The 20,821-nt window shown below is 41.0% G+C and overlaps 1 non-coding gene across 1 annotated transcript; it reads left to right on the top strand.

The window, feature by feature from the left end:
* Positions 1-19,537: 19,537 nt before the first annotated feature.
* On the top strand, positions 19,538-19,641 carry LOC112764525 (small nucleolar RNA R71). The gene has a single exon (XR_003183234.1). It is a non-coding gene; the product is annotated as a small nucleolar RNA R71 (small nucleolar RNA).
* The last annotated feature ends 1,180 nt before the right edge of the window (positions 19,642-20,821 follow it).

Here is a 20,821-nt window from a genome sequence, read left to right as displayed (position 1 = left end):
ACCAAGAGGTTCTCAACTACTCCATTTGGTATTTTGATGGATCTGTCAGCAAGTTGGAGTGACATCCTTGTGGGTTTAAGCTCTTCAATCATCATTTTCTTCATCATGGTGAGGGGCATTAGGTTAATGCTTGCTCCCAGGTCACAAAGTGATTTGTCAACGGCCATGCTCCCAATCGTGCAGGGTATGAGGAAGCTGCCAGGGTCTTTGAGTTTTGGAGGTAGCCCTTTTTGAATGATGGCACTACACTCTTGATTGAGAATCACCGTTTCTTTTTCTTGCCAACATCTCTTCTTGGTGATCAATTCCTTAAGAAACTTTGCATATAATGGCATCTGTTCCAGAGCTTCTGCCAATGGGATGTTGATTTCAAGTTTCTTGAAGATTTCTAAGAACCTTGGGAATTGTTGGTCCTTTGCTCCTTTGTGTATCCTGGTTGGGTACGGAAGCTTGGGTACATAGGCTTTTACTCCTTCATTTTTGTTTTCTTGTTGTGGATTCACACTCCCATTGCTATCATGGTTGCTCCTTTGTCCGGGTGGGTTGCCTTGTGGCTTGACAACTTCTTTGCCTTTGTTAGATGTTGAAGCCTTTTCTTCATCTTGCCTTTCCACATTTACTTCCACTGTGTCTTGCTCTTTGGGTTTTATTGCTTCTTTATTCGAACTTTCACCAACTACCTTGCCACTCCTTAACTGCAGAGCCTTACATTCTTCTCTTGGATTGGGTATTGTGTCACTTGGGAGAACATTGGTTGGTCTCTCGGCTTGTTTGGCTAATTGTCCCACTTGTCTCTCAATATTCTTCATGATGACCTCATGTTCCTTGTGTCCCTTAGCTAAGGCTTGAGTGGTTTGAGCAAGTGCTTGCAAGGTTGCTTCAAGACTTGAGATTCTAGTTTCATGATGGTCAATTGGGGGTATGATGGGGGTTGATTGTTGTTGGAAGTTGTTGGGTGGATTAGTGTGGTAATTTTGTGAGTTGGATGATGGTGCAGAGAAGTTATTTTGGTGAGTTTGTGAATTATGATGGGGTGGTTGATATGTGTTTTGTGTTTTTCTATATTGGTTAGTGTTGTTGGCATGGTGATTTTGGTTATTTGTGTTACGGGTTTGATGGTGGTTGCTATTCTTTTGCCAATGGTTTTCACCCCACTTTAGATTGGGATGATTTTTCCAAGATGGGTTGTATGTATCACCATGAAATTCATCCTGAGAATTTGAAGTATTCTGCATGTATTGAACTTGTTCTTGTGGTTGTTCAACAGTGGTCCCTTCACCTTGGTTCCATTCAAGTAATGGTTGATTTGTTGTGTTCACTGCTGCAAGTTGCAAACCATCCATTCTCTTTGTTATCATCTCCATTTGTTGTTGGATTTGTTGGTGCATTAACTTATTTTGTGCCAAGATAGCATCAACACCTTCAAGCTCCATTACACCTTTCTTTGGGGTCGGATTATGCTGCCTCTCTGATGAGTAATAATATTGGTTGTTTGCTACAATCTCAATGAGGTCTTGAGCCTCCTCTGCAGTTTTCATCATGTTGAGTGATCCTCCCGATGAGTAGTCTAGTCCCTTCCTTGCTTCTAAGCTTAAGCCTTCATAGAAGTTTTGGAGCTTAACCCAATCACTAAACATGTCAGGGGGACATCTTCTCATTAGTGCCTTATATCTTTCCCAGGCTTCATACAATGACTCCCCTTCCATTTGCCTGAAAGTTTGAACCTCTGTCTTCAACTTAATAATTCTTTGAGGTGGGTAGAACTTTGCTAGAAATCTGCCCATCACATCATTCCAATTGTTGAGGCGTTCCTTGGGGAATGACTCTAGCCATTGAGTGGCCTTGTTCCTCAAAGAGAATGGAAATAGTAGCAGCTTATAGACATCTGGATGCACTCCATTTGTCTTCACTGTATTGCATATCCTCAGAAAAACAGATAGATGTTGATTTGGGTCTTCAAGAGGTCCCCCTCCATAAGAGCAATTGTTCTGTACCAAAGTGATGAGCTGAGGTTTCAACTCAAAGTTATGGGCATGAACATTTGGTGTAGCAATACTGCTCCCACAATGTCTTGGATCAGGGATAGTATACGAGGATAACACCCTTCTAGCTTGTCCATCATTATTGTTGACCCCTCCAGGAGGGTTTTGCATCTCATCCTCCATGACTTGATCTTCTTCCTCTGACTCCTCTTCACCAATTATTAGCTTTCCTCTTTCTGCTCTCCTTATCCTTCGGAGGGTTCTCTCGTCCTCAATATTACGTCTACTAGTTCCTGACATACACAAACAAAACCAAAATCACAAGTGAGACACTCTAGAACTAGAGTGAAATTGGGGTTAGTGAAACAAAGTATCAAACAGTTAGTGGGCTTAACAAAAACACTAAAAAAATGCTTAATCTAAACCACCTTTCACTTAATCATTGTCAATCTTTCCAATCCCCGGCAACGGCACCAAAAACTTGATACGTAAAAATTTGATTTCACGTACAACCGGCAAGTATACCGGGTCGTATCAAGTAATAAAACTCACAAAGAGTGAGGTCGATCCCACGGAGATTGGTAGATTAAGCAACTTTAGTTAAATGGTGGATTTAGTAAAGCAAACATAGTTTTGATTTCATGAGCATTTTGATTTTTGAACATGATTGCAAGAATTTAAATGGCAAAGAATGTAAAGAATTAGAAGAGAGAAATAAAGTGAATGTAAATAACGGAAACTTAAATTGCAAGAAACTTAAACGACATCAAAAGTAAACTGCAGGAAGATAGAATGCTGAATTCTAAAGAGCAAGAGAGTAAATAACAAGAAATAAAGAAACAGAATGTAAATGACAAGAATAATAAATTACAAGAGTGTAGAAGGGAATTGGGCAATGGGTATTCAAACACCAAGAGCAAAAGAAATGAGAATTAATGATAGAGAGGATCATTAGGGATCAGAGATGCAAGTTTTCATGAATTGATGTTAGTCAAATCCTTCTCAATCATGGGTATAGATCCATGGCAAGTGGGTAGTTGAATCCCAATCTCTTGGTGATTCAACTTCTCTCAACATAACCAATTGTCACTCTCGTGATCTAATTGTTCATGAGAAACGATGAAGCTCAAATCTAATCCAGCCACACAACTCCCATAATCTCAACCAAGGAGAGTTACATCTCACATACTAACCAAGGTGTATTGATTAAAGAAATCATGAAAGGATGAACTCTAAACTGAATTATATGGCTCATTCCTCAAATTCACCACATAATTCATATAGATTAACCCCTCTCTCGATGGTGGTTGAATCTTTGAAGAACAAGAGTTCCCTCTTTAGATCAACCACTAGAATTAAGGAGGAAAAGATGAATTCACCAATTCATTCCAACAAGCAGAGCTCTTCCCCCTAATGAAAGTGGGGTTTAGTGAGTCATAGCTCTAATCTCAACAACAATTGCCATAAACCAAAATTAAACTAAGTGCAAAGAAAGATGAAGAAGAATAAGGAAATGCTTAAAGCTTAAGAAATGAAGAAGAAAGGTTCCCAGAAGAACCAAAAATTAGCTCTCCGGGTATCCTCCCGGAAGTGCTAAAAGAGTTCTCAAAATAAAGTGCTAAGAGTCTAAAATTCTAAGTGTCCAAAAGTCCCTTACAAGTACACCAATCTCTTCTATTTATACTACTCCTAAAACTTCTTCAGAGATCTTCAATTTGGGCTAGCAATGTGGGCTTTCTCATTGTTGAATTCTTGGTTCAATTGAAGAAGTTGCTGGCCTTTGTGAGGAATAGGGGAAGCAGAGCAAGTTGGCAACCATTCTGGCCCATTGAGGGGCGTTATTGGCAATAACTCCAGGCTTAATGCACGTTGGCAACGTGGTTGGTGTTTTCCTGGAGTGAGTTTTGAGACTTGGGCGTTGCTAGCCCAAGTTGTTGTGGATAACTTGCTTTTCCTCTTCTTGGTTCTATTTTCATGCTAAATGTAGCCCAAAATTTGAGCGTCAACCTTCTGCTTCAATATGGACTATTATACATCATTGGAAAGCTCTTGATGTCTATTTTCCAATGCCACTTGAATCACCTCAATTGGACTTTCCTAGCTCAAGTTATGCTTCCTCAAAGAAGGTAAGGTCAAACTGCCAAGTTGTTTCCAAAAACGCACCTACACTCCCAAGTTGGCAACGTGCCCGTGCCTATCCTCCCAAGGCAGGGACTTGGGGCTGGCGTTGTTGCAAAACACGCCTTCTTGCTAGCACGTTGGCAACGTGCTCGTGCCCCCCTCCAGGGCTCATCTCTAGCCTTCTTGAATTTCAACTTCATGTTCTTGTTTTTAGGGCCTAAAGATGACTCTGGTTTGGCTTCAATTTTGTGCTCCACCATAGACTATCATATATGGTTGGAAAGCTCTGAACGTTAGCTTTCCAACGCAACTGGAAGCACTCAATTTGGATCTCTGTAGCTCAAGATATTTTCCATTGAAGGGGACATGGTCAGGCTGCCTTGTTGGAGTTGTTGTGGATAACGCCCCTATATTCCAAGTTGGCAACGTGCTACCTCTATTCTTCACCATCCAAAGCTTCCTGGCATTGTTGCCAAACACGCCAATGCTTTCTTGAGTTGGCAACGTGCTCGATGCTCTTTCCTAGCTCCAGACATTGCTTCCCACGTTGCCATTGAACACGCCCATAGAAACTGGCGTTGGCAACGTGCTCGAGCCTTCTTCAAGGCTCTAAACATTGCTTCCCACGTTGGCAACGTGGCTGGCAAGGCTTCCTGGCGTTGGCAACGTGGTTGGCACCAAGACTTGGCGTTGGCAACTTGATTGGCACCAAGACTTGGCTGGCAGCACGTCCTGGCGTTGGCAACTTGGCTGGCAGCACCTCCTGGCGTTGGCAACTTGGCTGGCAGCACGTCCTGGCGTTGGCAACTTGGCTGGCAGCACGTCCTGGCGTTGGCAACGCCCAAGTGTGCTCTCCAGGGCTGCCTTGGCGTTGCCTTCAACAACGCCCCCTTTCTTCAAGTTGGCAACGCCAACTTTTGTTCTTCAAGGTTGCATGGCGTTGTCCTCAACAACGCACCCTATTCCCAAGTTGGCTACGCCAACTTTTGTTCTTCAAGGTTGCCTGGCGTTGTCCTCAACAACGCACCCTATTCCCAAGTTGGCAACGCCAACTTTTGTTCTTCAAGGTTGCCTGGCGTTGTCCTCAACAACGCACCCTATTCCCAAGTTGGCAACGCCAACTTTTCTTCTTCTTGCCCAGCTTGCATCATTCTTGCTTCCATGCTTCCTTGTTTCATCACCTATCATCAACAAAGGAAATAGCTTCAAAGTCTTACCAATTCATGCAATAAATTTCATGAGATTCATTCATACTCATTCATGTATGTATTCTTTAAATCATTTGCATGAATTTGGCTAGAATCAAATGCTAACTTAAACTGCAATATCTTTGGCCCAGAAACCTTTTCAAATAGTGGCGTTTAAGTTGCAGTTTAAGCTTCAGTTTAAGGTTAAACTGAAGCTTAAACGTGGAAATGGAAGAAGGCAACCCTGGAGGGTAAAGTAATCGAACACGTTTAAGCTTCAGTTTAAGGTTAAACTGAAGCTTAAACGTGGAAATGGAAGAAAGAAACTACGGAGTGTGGAATGGTCGAACACGTTTAAGCTTCAGTTTAAGGCTAAACTGAAGCTTAAACGTGGAAATGGAAGAAAGCAACCCTGGAGGATGAAAATGTCGAACACGTTTAAGCTTCGGTTTAAGGTTAAACTGAAGCTTAAACGTGGAAATGAAGAAAGCAACCCTGGAGGGGAAATTGGGTAGAACACGTTTAAGCTCCAGTTTAAGGTTAAACTGGAGCTTAAACGTGGAAATGAGAAAGCGACCCTGGAGGAGAAAAAATAGTCGAACACGTTTAAGCTCCAGTTTAAGGTTAAACTGGAGCTTAAACGTGGAAATGCTCCCTGGTGCATTTCTCATTTCTGGCGTTTAACTTCCAGTTTAAGGTTAAACTGGAGGTTAAACGCCAGTTTCAGCTTTTCTCAGCTTTCATGATTTTGGCGTTTAAGCTCCAGTTTAAGCTTAAACTGCTTAAACTGGAGCTTAAACTGCTTAAACTGGAGCTTAAACTGGAGCTTAAACTCCACATGTGATATTCAAGCTTCCTTTATTGATTTTGTTGCTTCCTTGCCTAACCTCTTCTTCCCTGAAATCATCCAAACAACTGCATCAAAGTCTTGCAAAATTTCATGAGAAATCTTCCATTCATAGCATTCAAGTAATATAACTAAAAACTCATGAAATTTGCATCAAAATCATACTGTTTGGATGGTTCATTGCTTTGTTATTCATTTAACCATTCTTGGTTACTTTAAGCTCAAGAAAATGCATAAAACAACTAAAACTAACAGAAAAATGCTAGTGAAACTAGCCTAAGATGCCTTGGCATCACAACACCAAACTTAATACTTGCTTGTCCCTAAGCAAGTCCTGAGTTATTTGAGAAGAAAGTATGAAACAGAAAGCAATTATATTGGCTATATTAGTAAGCATTTAAGGGTTTTATGCAGAAAGTTGCAGCATCACTTTTTCATTCTTATCGGGTAAGATTATCACCTTTTCATTGCATCCATCAAACACTACTATGGCCTCTTGTTATTCTTATGTCCTTGGCACTTTTCCCTTCTTTGTTTTTATTTTTCTTAGAGCTCCTTTGCTCCTTGTTTGCTCAGTGTCATGTGTTGCACAAGCCTTTGGCATTTTCTTTTTCTTATCAGTGCACTACACATATCCACTACAGGCATTTTAGTTCACATTTCTTATTGAGACATTGGTGCCCAGCACCTCTTTGTGTGACTAAATGTTTTGTATTTAGGTTGCTCTTGATAATGGACTTTTGGTTGATAATCCCGGGTTAGTTAACCCAAGTTACCAAGTGTTGAAACACTCCTCAGAACCTATTCATCCAAGCATATCCTTAATACATAAACACCACAGGCATTTGTCTCAGAAGTTCAAACCATTGGTGCCTAGCTTATTTTCTCAATTTTTTTGCTTTTTGGTTGCCCTTTTTCAGTGGCTTTTTCTTCTTCTTTTTCTTTCTTTTTTATGGCCAAAGACATTTATTCATCAAGATCCATAGACAGTATTCAAACTTCTACACAAAAATGATAATTCTACACTCAATTTCCAGTGATCTGACTAAACAATCAAGCATGCATACCACCACTTAATTCTACTTGATTTGTCACTAATTGAGCCAAGTTACTTTTGTTCAAACTTTTCTTTTATTTTTGGAAACAGAACAAGCATGGCAAGCATTTATTTAAGAAGGTGAAGTTATATCCAAACATCTAGGCATTCACTTTATTCAAAGCAGTAAACCAACACTCATACTAAAAACTTCACATTCCAGAAAGATTCAACAATTACAGTTTAAACCAGAACAAGCATGCTTTCGTTTGACTTTTAAAGAATGGTCAAGGAACAACACCACCTTGTGAAATTTCTTGTTTTCTCTTTGTTGCCATGAAACAATTTGATTTCTCCTTCTTCTCCTAGTTGTTGCTTCATGTTCTTTCTAAGATCCTTGTTTCCTTTCCTGCAAAGAGTGATGAAGTTGCTTGCTTCTCAAGCACTTGAGTGGTTAGCTCAACTATGTATGGGCAAGTGTCTGAGTCTTAAGTTGGCGTGTGAACACCAAACTTAGTCTCCTACTTACTCCTCTGCTCTTTGAATCCTTGAATTCTCCTTGGAATGAAGTTGCTGCTAAGGATTTTAAGCATTTCTGTGATTGCTTAGAATGGTTGTTCCTTTCATATAATTCAAAGGTTGTTGTGTTCAGTTGATCTGTATGGTGGAACACCAAACTTAGAGTCACACATTCCCCTTTGAATTATTGATCCACGAATTCATTGTTTGGTGTGAAACTGATGAGCGGATAATTTATACGCTTTTTGGCATTGTTTTTAGTATGTTTTTAGTATAATCTAGTTAGTGTTTAGTATATTTTTATTAGTTTTTAGCTAAAATTCACTTTTCTGGACTTTACTATGAGTTTGTGTGTTTTTCTATGATTTCAGGTATTTTCTGGCTGAAATTGAGGGTCCTGAGCAAAAATCTGATTCCGAGACCAAAAAGGACTGCAGATGCTGTTGGATTCTGACCTCCCTGCACTCGAAGTGGATTTTCTGGAGCTACAGAAGTCCAATTGGCGCGCTCTCAACGGCGTTGGAAAGTAGACATCCTGGGCTTTTCCGCAATATATGATAGTCCATACTTTGCCCAAGATTTGATGGCCCAAACCGGCGTGGCAAATCAGCCTCAGAAATTCCAGCGTTTAACGCTGGAACTGGCATAAAACTTGGAGTTAAACGCCCAAACTGGCATAAAAGCTGGCGTTTAACTCCAGAAAAGGTCTCTACACAAAAATGCTTCACTGCTCAGCCCAAGCACACACCAAGTGGACCCAGAAGTGGATTTTTACGTCATTTACTCATTTCTGTATACCCTAGGTTACTAGTTTACTATTAATAGGATCTTTTGACATTGTATCAGTACCTTATGACACTTTACACGTTTTCTTTGTGTATCTTCCACGGCATGAGTCTCTAAACCCCATGGTTGGGGGTGAGGAGCTCTGCTGTGTCTTGATGGATTAATGCAATTACTACTGTTTCTCATTCAATCATGCTTGCTTCCATTCTAAGATACTACTTGTTCTTAAATCGGATGAATGTGATGATCCGTGACAATCATCATCATTCTCAACTATGAACGTGTGCCTAACAACCACCTCCGTTCTATCTTAGATTAAGTAGATATCTCTTGGATTCTTTAACCGGAATCTTCGTGGTATAAGCTAGAACTGATGGCGGCATTCAAGAGAATCCGGAAGGTCTAAACCTTGTCTGTGGTAGTCTGAGTAGGATTCAATGATTGAATGACTGTGACATGCTTCAAACTCCTAGCAGGCGGGGCGTTAGTGACAGACGCAAAAGAATCGCTGGATTCTATTCCGGCCTGACCGAGAACCGACAGATGATTAGCCATGCTGTGATAGAGCATAGGAACATTTTCACTGAGAGGATGGGAGGTAGCCATTGACAACGGTGAAACCCTACATACAGCTTGCCATGGAAGGAGCCTTGCGTGTTTGATGAAGAAGACAGTAGGAAAGCAAAGATTCAGAAGATGGAGCATCTCCAAAACCTCAACCTATTCTCCATTACTGCAAAACAAGTAATCATTTCATGTTCTCTTGTTTTTTTTTCACAATCAATCCTGATAATTTCTGATATCCTGACTAAGATTTACAAGATAACCATAGCTTGCTTCAAGCCGACAATCTCCGTGGGATCGACCCTTGCTCACGCAAGGTATTACTTGGACGACTCAGTGCACTTGCTGGTTAGTTGTGCGGAGTTGCAAAAGTGTGATTGCAATTTCGTGCACCAAGTTTTTGGCGCCGTTGCCGGGGATTGTTCGAGTTTGGACAACTGACGGCTTATCTTGTTGCTTAGATTAGGACTGTTTTATTTTTGTTGGTTTAGAGTCTTTTAGTTGAGTCTAGTTTCATATTTTAAGTTTGGTGTCAATTGCATGCTTTTGTTTTTCTTTTAATTTTCGAATTTGCATGTCCTTAGTCCCTTTTTGATCCGTAAAAATTCTAAGTTTGGTGTCCTCTTTGTGTTTTTCCCTTAAAAATTTTCGAAAAATTAGTGTTTGATTTTCTAAAAATTTTAAGTTTGGTGTCCTTTTGTGTTTTTCTCTTTCCTCTTTTCAAAAATCAAATCTTTTTCATAAAAATTTTTCAATCATATATTTTTAATTGCTATTTTCAAAATCTTTTTCATTAACTAATTGATTCAGTTCTCAATTTGCTTTGATCTTATTTTCTTTTTGATTTTCGAATTTTTATTTTAATTTTCTTTTATTTTAATTTATTTTTTCGTTAATTCAAAAAAAATATTTTATCTATTTGCAATCCATATCATTCTCCTTTATCCATTATGGACCTAAGTGGGATTGATCAGTCCAGAAGGACTCTGGGGTCCTATGCTAACCCCATTACAGCTGCATATGGGAGTAGCATCTGTATACCTCCCATTAAAGCAAGCAGCTTTGAGCTAAATCCTCAACTCATTATCATAGTGCAGCAAAATTGCCAGTATTCCGGTCTTCCACAAGAAGAACCTACTGAGTTTCTGGCACAGTTCTTACAAATTGCTGACACAGTACATGATAACGAGGTGGATCAGGATGTCTACAGACTACTACTGTTTCCATTTGCTGTAAAAGATCAAGCTAAAAGGTGGTTAAATAACCAACCTACAGCAAGCATAAAGACATGGAAACAGTTGTCAGACAAATTCCTGAATCATTTTTACCCTCCAAAGAGGATGACACAGCTAAGGCTGGACATCCAAGGCTTTAAACAAGAGGATAATGAATCCCTTTATAATGCCTGGGAGAGGTATAGAGGTATGCTAAGGAAATGTCCCTCTGAAATGTTTTCAGAGTGGGTACAGTTAGACATTTTCTACTATGGGCTTACAGAAAAAGCTCAGATGTCTTTAGACCACTCCGCTGGTGGATCTATACACATGAGGAAGACAATTGAAGAAGCTCAAGAGCTTATAGACACTGTTGCTAGAAACCAATATTTGTACTCTAGCAATGAGTTCTCTCCAAAAGAGGAAGTCATGGCAATAGTCACTGACCCTAGTCCTCAAGAACAGATAATTGAGCTTAATCAACAATTGCTCCTGATGACAGAACAGTTAGCAGAATTTAAAGAGATGCTCCATGAAACTAAAGTTGCTAACAAGAACATGGAACTGCAGTTGAATCAAGCTAAACAGCAAATATCTAAACAGATAACAGAGGAATGCCAAGCAGTTCAACTGAGGAGTGGGAAGACACTGAATAACACTGCTCAAAAGAGCAAAAAGCCAAATAAGGAACAATTGACAGAGGATAACCAAACCACTGTTCAAAATCCCTCTGAGGACAGTAAGAGCCCGGAGAGGAATACTTGTGGCGTTCAAACGCCAGAGAGGGAAGGAAAGCTGGCGTTAAACGCCCATTCCTTGCCCAGTTCTGGCGTTCAAACGCCAGAAAAGGGGGAAAAGTTGGCGTTAAACGCCCATTTTCCACCCAACCCTGGCATTCAAACGCCAATGGGGAATCAGACACCTGTGAGTGCTGATAGTAATCCCTCTAACAAGGCTTCTTCAACCACTTCTGTAAGGAATAAACCTGCAGCATCTAAGGTTGAAGAATATAAAGCCAAGATGCCTTATCCTCAGAAACTCCGCCAAGCGGAACAGGATAAGCAATTTGCCCGCTTTGCAGACTATCTAAGGACTCTTGAAATAAAGATTCCGTTTGCAGAGGCACTTGAGCAAATACCTTCTTATGCTAAGTTCATGAAAGAGATCTTAAGTCATAAGAAGGATTGGAGAGAAACTGAAAAAGTTTTTCTCACTGAAGAATGCAGTGCAGTCATATTAAAGAGCTCACCAGAGAAGCTTAAAGATCCTGGAAGCTTTATGATACCATGCACATTAGAGGGTGCTTGTACCAAGAAAGCTCTATGTGATCTTGGGGCAAGTATCAACCTAATACCTGCATCCACTATCAGAAAGCTTGGCTTGACTGGAGAAGTCAAACCAACCAGGATTTGTCTCCAACTTGCTGATGGCTCTATTAAATACCCATCAGGCATAATTGAGGACATGATTGTCAAGGTTGGGCCATTTGCCTTTCCCACTGACTTTGTAGTGCTGAAAATGGAAGAGCACAAGAGTGCAACTCTCGTTCTAGGAAGACCTTTCCTAGCAACTGGACGGACCCTCATTGATGTCCAAAAAGGGGAATTAACCCTGAGAGTCAATGAGGATGAGTTCAAGTTGAATGTTGTCAAAGCTATGCAACATCCAGACACATCAAATGACTGCATGAGCACTGATATTATTGACTCTTTGGTGGAGGAGGTCAATATGACTGAAAGTCTTGAATCAGAGCTAGATGACATCTTTAAGGATGTTCAGCCTAATCTGGAGGAACTAAAGGAAATAAAAGGAATTCTAAAAATTCCTCAGGAGGAAGATAGGCCTCCTAAACCAGAGCTCAAGCCACTACCACCATCCCTGAAATATGCATTTCTGGGAGAAGGTGACACTTTTCCAGTGATCATAAGCTCTGCTTTAAATCCACAGGAAGAGGAAGCACTAATTCAAGTGCTAAGGACGCACAAGACAGCTCTTGGATGGTCCATAAGTGATCTTAAGGGCATTAGCCCAGCAAGATGCATGCACAAGATCCTATTGGAGGATGATGCTAAGCCAGTGGTTCAACCACAAAGGCGGCTAAATCCAGCCATGAAGGAGGTGGTGCAGAAAGAGGTCACTAAGTTACTAGAGGCTGGGATTATTTATCCTATTTCTGATAGCCCCTGGGTGAGCCCTGTCCACGTTGTTCCCAAGAAGGGAGGCATGACAGTGTTTCATAATGAAAAAAAATGAACTAGTTCCTACAAGAACAGTTACAGGGTGGCGCATGTGTATTGACTACAGAAGGCTCAATACAGTCACCAGAAAGGATCATTTTCCTTTACCATTCATAGATCAGATGCTAGAGAGACTAGCAGGTCATGAATACCACTGCTTTTTGGACGGTTACTCAGGTTACAACCAAATTGCAGTAGATCCTCAGGACCAAGAGAAAACAGCATTTACATGTCCTTTTGGAGTATTTGCCTACAGAAGGATGCCTTTTGGTCTGTGCAATGCACCTGCAACATTTCAGAGGTGCATGCTCTCTATCTTCTCAGATATGGTAGAGAAATTTCTGGAAGTCTTCATGGATGACTTTTCAGTATTTGGAGACTCATTCAGCTCCTGCCTTAACCATCTAGCACTTGTTCTGAAAAGATGCCAAGAGACCAACCTAGTTTTAAACTGGGAAAAATGTCACTTTATGGTGACTGAAGGGATTGTCCTTGGGCATAAAATTTCAAACAAGGGAATAGAGGTGGATCAAGCTAAAGTTGAAGTAATTGAAAAATTACCACCACCTACCAATGTTAAGGCAATCAGAAGCTTTCTGGGGCATGCAGGATTCTACAGAAGGTTTATAAAGGATTTTTCAAAAATTGCCAAACCTCTGAGTAATCTGCTAGCTGCTGACACACCATTTATCTTTGATAAGGAGTGTCTGCAGGCGTTTGAGACCCTGAAAGCTAAGCTGGTCACAGCACCAGTCATCTCTGCACCAGACTGGACATTACCATTTGAACTAATGTGTGATGCCAGTGACCATGCCATTGGTGCAGTATTGGGACAAAGGCATGGTAAGCTTCTGCACGTTATTCATTATGGCAGCCGTATTCTAAATGAGGCACAGAAGAACTACACAACCACAGAAAAAGAGTTACTTGCAGTGGTTTATGCCATTGCCAAGTTCAGATCTTATTTAGTAGGATCAAAAGTGATTGTGTACACTGACCATGATGCTCTTAAATATCTACTCACAAAGCAGGATTCAAAACCCAGGCTCATAAGATGGGTGTTGCTTCTGCAAGAGTTTGATATAGAAATAAGAGACAAAAAAGGGACAGAGAATCAAGTAGCTGATCACCTGTCAAGGATAGAACCAGTAACAGGAGCGTCCCTCCTTCCTACTGAGATCTCTGAAACCTTTCTGGATGAGCAATTGTTTGCTATTCAGAAAGTTCCGTGGCTTGCAGACAGTGCAGACTATAAAGGTTCTCCTTCTGTAACCATGGAGAGGAAGCATGAAGAGCTTCTCTCAAAACAGAGTCAAACAGAGCCCCCACAGTCAAACTCTAAGTTTGGTGTTGGGAGGCCACCACCAACATCTAAGTTTGGTGTTGAACCCCCACATTCAAACTCTAAGTTTGGTGTTGGGAGGTTCCAACATTGTTCTGAATATCTATGAGGCTCCACTGTCAAGCTACTGACATTAAAGAAGCGCTTGTTGGGAGGCAACCCAATGTTATATTTTATCTATTTTCTTTTGTTATTTTATGTTTTCTGTAGGTTGATGATCATGAGAAGTCACAAAATCAATTGAAAAAGCAAAAACAGAATGAAAAACAGAAAGAAAAACAGCACACCCTGGAGGAGAGCATACTGGCGTTTAAACGCCAGTGAGGTTAGCTGTTGGGCGTTTAACGCCCAGTCTGGCACCATTCTGGGCGTTTAACGCCAGAAAGGGGCACCAGACTGGCGTTAAACGCCAGAAAAGGGCAAGAAACTGGCGTTAAACACCAGAAATGGGCACCAGCCCGGCGTTTAACGCCAGAATTGGCTAAATACGCAATTTTGCATGCCATATGGTGCAGGGATGACTTTTCCTTGACACCTCAGGATCTGTGGACCCCACAGGATCCCTACCTACCCCACCACTCTCTCTTCTTTCTTCTTTTGCTCGAGGACGAGCAAACCTTCTAAGTTTGGTGTGGTAAAAGCGTTGCTTTTTGTTTCTCCATAACCATTTATGGCACCTAAGGCCGGAGTAACCTCCAGAAGGAGGAAGGGGAAGGCAAAAGCTTCCACCTCCGAGCCATGGGAGGTGGAGAGATTCATCTCAAGGGATGCACTTTCCTCCACAAAACTATAGGGAGCAAATCAACACCTCCCTAGGAGAATTGAGTTCCAACATGGGACAACTAAGGGTGGAGCACCAAGAACATTCTATCCTCCTCCATGAAATTAAAGAAGATCATAGAATCATGAGAGAGGAGCAACAAAGGCAAGGAAGAGACATTGAGGAGCTCAAGCACTCAATAAGATCTTCAAGAGGAAGAATAAGCCGCCATCACTAAGGTGGACCCGTTCTTTAATCTCCTTGTTCTTTATTTTCTATTTTTCGAATCTTTATGCTTATGTTTATCTATGTTTGTGTCTTATTACATGATCATTAGCATCTTAGTGTCTATGCCTTTAAGCTATGAATGTCCTATGAATCCATCACCTCTCTTAAATGAAAAATGCTTTAATCACAAAAGAACAAGAAGTACAGGATTTCGAAATTTATCCTTGAAACTAGTTGAATTAGTTTGATGTGGTGACAATAATTTTTGTTTTCCGAATGAATGCTTGAATAGTGCATATGTCTCTTGAATTTGCTGTTTTGAGAATGTTAAAAATTGTTGGCTCTTGAAAGAACGAGGGAAAAAGAGAACTGTTATTGAGGATCTGAAAAATCATCAAATTGATTCTTGAAGCAAGAAAAAGCAGTGATTCAAAAAAAAAATTCGGAAAAAAAAAGAGAAAGAAATGAAGTTGTGATCCAAGGCAAAAAGAGTGTGCTTAAGAACCCTGGACACCTCTAATTGGGGACTCTAGCAAAGCTGAGTCACAATCTGAAAAGGTTCACCCAATCATGTGTCTGTGGCATGTATGTATCCGGTGGTAATACTGGAAGACAGAGTGCTTTGGGCCACAGCCAAGACTCATACAATAGCTATGTTCAAGAATCATTATGCTTAACTAGGAGAATCAATAAAACTATCTGAGTTCTGAGGTCTTATAGATGCCAATCATTCTGAACTTCAAAGGATAGAGTGAGATGCCAAAACTGTTCGGAGGCAAAAAGCTACTAGTCCCGCTCATCTAATTGGAGCTAAGTTTCCTTGATATTTTGGAGTCTATAGTATATTCTCTTCTTTTTATCCTATTTTGATTTTCAGTTGCTTGGGGACAAGCAACAATTTAAGTTTGGTGTTGTGATGAGCGGATAATTTATACGCTTTTTGGCATTGTTTTTAGTATGTTTTTAGTATAATCTAGTTAGTTTTTAGTATATTTTTATTAGTTTTTAGCTAAAATTCACTTTTCTGGACTTTACTATGAGTTTGTGTGTTTTTTTGTGATTTCAGGTATTTTCTGGCTGAAATTGAGGGTCCTGAGCAAAAATCTGATTCCGAGACCAAAAAGGACTGCAGATGCTGTTGGATTCTGACCTCCCTGCACTCGAAGTGGATTTTCTGGAGCTACAGAAGCCCAATTGGCGCGCTCTCAACGGCGTTGGAAAGTAGACATCCTGGGCTTTCCAGCAATATATGATAGTCCATACTTTGCCCAAGATTTGATGGCCCAACCTGGCGTGGCAAATCAGCCTCAGAAATTCCAGCGTTTAACGCTGGAACTGGCATAAAACTTGGAGTTAAACGCCCAAACTGGCATAAAAGCTGGCGTTTAACTCCAGAAAAGGTCTCTACACGAAAATGCTTCACTGCTCAGCCCAAGCACACACCAAGTGGACCCAGAAGTGGATTTTTACGTCATTTACTCATTTCTGTATACCCTACGTTACTAGTTTACTATTAATAGGATCTTTTGACATTGTATCAGTACCTTATGACACTTTACACGTTTTCTTTGTGTATCTTCCACGGCATGAGTCTCTAAACCCCATGGTTGGGGGTGAGGAGCTCTGCTGTGTCTTGATGGATTAATGCAATTACTACTGTTTCTCATTCAATCATGCTTGCTTCCATTCTAAGATACTACTTGTTCTTAAATCGGATGAATGTGATGATCCGTGACAATCATCATCATTCTCAACTATGAACGTGTGCCTGACAACCACCTCCGTTCTATCTTAGATTAAGTAGATATCTCTTGGATTCTTTAACCGGAATCTTCGTGGTATAAGCTAGAACTGATGGCGGCATTCAAGAGAATCCGGAAGGTCTAAACCTTGTCTGTGGTAGTCTGAGTAGGATTCAATGATTGAATGACTGTGACGTGCTTCAAACTCCTAGCAGGCGGGGCGTTAGTGACAGACGCAAAAGAATTGCTGGATTCTATTCCGGCCTGACCGAGAACCGACAGATGATTAGCCATGCTGTGACAGAGCATAGGAACATTTTCACTGAGAGGATGGGAGGTAGCCATTGACAACGGTGAAACCCTACATACAGCTTGCCATGGAAGGAGCCTTGCGTGTTTGATGAAGAAGACAGTAGGAAAGCAGAGATTCAGAAGATGGAGCATCTCCAAAACCTCAACCTATTCTCCATTACTGCAAAACAAGTAATCATTTCATGTTCTCTTGTTTTTTTTTTCACAATCAATCCTGATAATTTCTGATATCCTGACTAAGATTTACAAGATAACCATAGCTTGCTTCAAGCCGACAATCTCCGTGGGATCGACCCTTGCTCACGCAAGGTATTACTTGGACGACCCAGTGCACTTGCTGGTTAGTTGTGCGGAGTTGCAAAAGTGTGATTGCAATTTCGTGCACCAGAAACACCAAACTTAATTCTTTGCAATGCACAGAAACTACTTCACCTTTTTATTGAAACAAATAAAAGAAACAGCAAAGGAGTATTACCTCAGGTTGGGTTGCCTCCCAACAAGCGCTTCTTTAACGTCATTAGCTTGACGGTTGTCCCTTGTTAGGGTGGATTGTAGTGCTTGATGTCCTCTCCTCTCACTATGAAAACGTCCCCATTTGATTCCTTCATGATTTCCAAATGTTCCATAGAAAGAACTTTCCTGATTGTGAACACTTGAGGGAGCTGGGAAGGAATGGGTTTGAGGCCAGGTGGGATTGGCAGATAATGACTTGATATTACTTTATCTCCCGGAGAGAAACCTTCAGTGGGAATTCTCTTGTTTCTCCACCCTCTTGGCAATTTCTTTACACTTCTTCCCTCTCTTTTGAGGATTTCTTCATTGACCCTTATGCCAGGAGGATTCTTCTGATCTGTTTCTATTGATTCTTGTGGCTTTAACTCTAGCAATTCTTGTTTGCCTTCCAAGGACTGTTTCAGAGTTTCAGCTGCTGGATTGCTTTCCTCCAAACACAGATGGCTACTATCATCCTTAGGCTTTTCAGGTTCTAGTTCAGGCTCAGATGCAGGTTTAAAAACATGGAAAATGAGCTGTTCATCATGTACTCTCAAAATTAGCTCTCCTTGTTCTATATCTATGAGCGCTCTAGCAGTGGCTAGAAATGGCCTTCCCAGAATGATAGGGTGTAGGTAGCTTTCCTCCATGTACAAAATGACAAAGTCTGTGGGGAAGAAATAATTTCCCACTTTCACCAGCACATTCTCAACTACCCCTTCAGCTTGCTTTTGAGTTTTGTCAGCCAGTTGTATGATTACATCAGTGGATTTCACCTCATTCAGTTGTAGCCTCTTCATAAGAGTCAGAGGCATCACATTTATGCTAGCTCCTAGATCACAGAATCCTCTGTCAATTTTTGTTTCCCCTATGATGCAGGGATATGAAAACTTCCTGGGTCTGTTTTCTTAGAGACTATGTCCTTCTTGATGAGGGCACTGCATTCTTTGTTCATTATTACAGTTTGTCCTCCCTTCAAAACTCTTTTCTTGCTCAGCAATTCCTTCAAATACTTGATATGTGTAAGCATCTGCTGGAGAATCTCAAGAAAGGGAATATTGATATGGAGAGACTTAAATGTCTCTAAAAACCTTGAATATGTTTTCCCTTTTTCACCTCCTCCTAACCTCTGAGGAAATGGTGCTTTTGGTTGGTATGTTTCCAGCATGCCTTCATTTTGCAGTTCCTTGGCTTGCTCAGTTTCACTTTCCTGCTTAGCTTTTTCCACACCTTCCTTCAAGATTTCTGGCTCCTGTTCTGAGGGTCTGATTCCTTCTTCTTCTGAGACTTCCTTCAACATGGTGATGGCCTTGCATTCTTCCCATCTCACTCCCTTTTGTTCCCCTTTAGGATTCTTTTCTGTGTCACTAGGGAACATTGCAGTTGACTTGGGGGCCTGTTGAGATAGCTCTCCTACTTGAGACTCTATCCTCTTGAGTTTTTCACCATGGTTCCTTAAGGTAGATCTCACATCATCCCTAAAGCTTTTCAACTCACTTATGTCCTGACCCATGTTTGCAAGCATTCCTTCTATCCTGTTTAACTGATCTTGAAATTGTTGGTTCGGATTAGGTTGGGCAGGTTGATTATTTTGGCCATGATATGGTGGTTGGGAGTAAGTGTTTTGTGTGGCTTGGTATGATCTTTGGTTGGCGTTTTGGTATGTGGAATTGTTATGTTGGTTGGGGTTGTAAGGTTTGTGGTTTTGTGGTTGGGTTTGCTGGTTTCCCCACCCAAAGTTTGGGTGGTTTTTCCAACCTGGGTTGTAAGTGTTGGAATGTGGATCATATGGTTGCCTTTGTTGATTTCCCACATAGTTGGCCTCTTCCCAATCACCTCCTTCAGTGCTTACTTCCTCTTGATCTTGTGTGTGTATTGCAGCCACTTGATTTGTTTTTAAATTCCTGGTGAGCTCTGCTAATTGCTTGGCAAACACCTTGTTTTGGGCTAGAATTGTATCAACATGGTTCAGCTCCATGACTCCCTTAGTGTTGTGTCTCTCTGAAGCATAGTAGTACTCATTCTCAGCCACTGTCTCAATCACTTCAATGGCTTCTTCCACAATCTTTTTCCTGTTCAATGAACCTCCTGATGAATGGTCTACAGCCTTCCTTGATTCATAAGAAAGTCCATCATAGAAAATATGCAATTGCACCCAGTCATGGAACATGTCGGGTGGGCATTTCCTTGTCAAATCCTTGAACCTCTCCCATGCTTCGTAGAGGGTTTCACCATCTTGTTGTCTAAAAGTCTGAACCTCATATCGAAGCCTATTGACCTTTTGTGGGGGGTAGAAACGTGCCAGAAACTTGCTTTCCACCTCATCCCAGGTTGTTAGGCTCCCCCTTGGGAATGATTCCAGCCACTTAGCTGCCTTGTCCCTAAGTGAAAATGGGAACAAGAGCAGTTTATAGGCATCTTCCTGGACTCCATTGGACTTCACAGTGTCGCAAATTCTCAAGAATTTTGTGAGATGTTGGTTTGGATCTTCATTAGCACTTCCACCAAATGAACAATGATCATCCACCAGTGATATTAGCTGTGGCTTTAGTTCAAAATTGTTGGCCTGAATGGGTGGTTTCTGAATGCTGCTACCACAATTCCCAGAGGTTGGGTTTATGTATGAACCAAGAACCCTCCTCTCAGGGATGGCATTGTTTCCATCAGCCCTCTCATGGTTGTGAACTTCTCTATCCATGTTGAGATATAGAGCTTCCTCAAAATTGTCCTCAGATTCTTCTTCTCTCAGTACTCTCTTCCCTCTTGCTTCCCTTCTAAGTCTATGAAGAGTCCTCTCTGGTTCGGTATATGGAGGAGTTGTTGTCTCTCCTCTCCTACTTGTCATACAAGAACACAGCACAGGCAACAAACAAGTGGAATACTCTTGGTTAATGGAAGAGTATGGTTAGAGCAGTTGAGGACTTAATTCAAATAGTTAGTGGGTCAGTGAGTTAGTTGCTTGAATTTAAAGGCATAAAGAAAGAAAGAAGTAACAGAGTGCAGAAATTAAAATTCAACAAGTAACTTGAACTGAATTAACAAAACAAGAAAAAAAAGCTCAATCTAGTTAACTTCCAATTTGAGAATTGTCAATTGAAAACCAATCCCCGGCAACAGCGCCATAAGCTTGATATGCATAAACTTGATGCTACGCTTTTAGGAAATTGCACGATCGGCAAAAATTCCTTCCGGCAAGTGCACCGGTTATCGTCAAGTAAAAACTCATAATAGAGTGAGGTCGAATCCCACAAGGATTGGTTGAGTGAGCAATTCGGATTAGAAGTGTGTTCTAGTTGAGCGGAATCAAGATTTAGATGAGAATTGCGGAATGTAAAATTGCATGAATTAAAGAGCGGAAGCTAAATTGCTGAAATTAAAATGGGATCGGGGTGATTGCATGAATTTAATTGCAGAATGTAAAGAGAAGTGGTAGATCAGAAATGGGGAATTCA

The sequence above is a fragment of the Arachis hypogaea genome, chromosome 2 (assembly GCF_003086295.3).
Source record: "Arachis hypogaea cultivar Tifrunner chromosome 2, arahy.Tifrunner.gnm2.J5K5, whole genome shotgun sequence".
In the NCBI taxonomy this organism is placed as follows: Eukaryota; Viridiplantae; Streptophyta; class Magnoliopsida; order Fabales; family Fabaceae; genus Arachis; species Arachis hypogaea.
The sequence above is the reverse complement of the archived record's forward strand: the minus strand, read 5'-3'. Positions and strand labels throughout refer to the sequence as shown.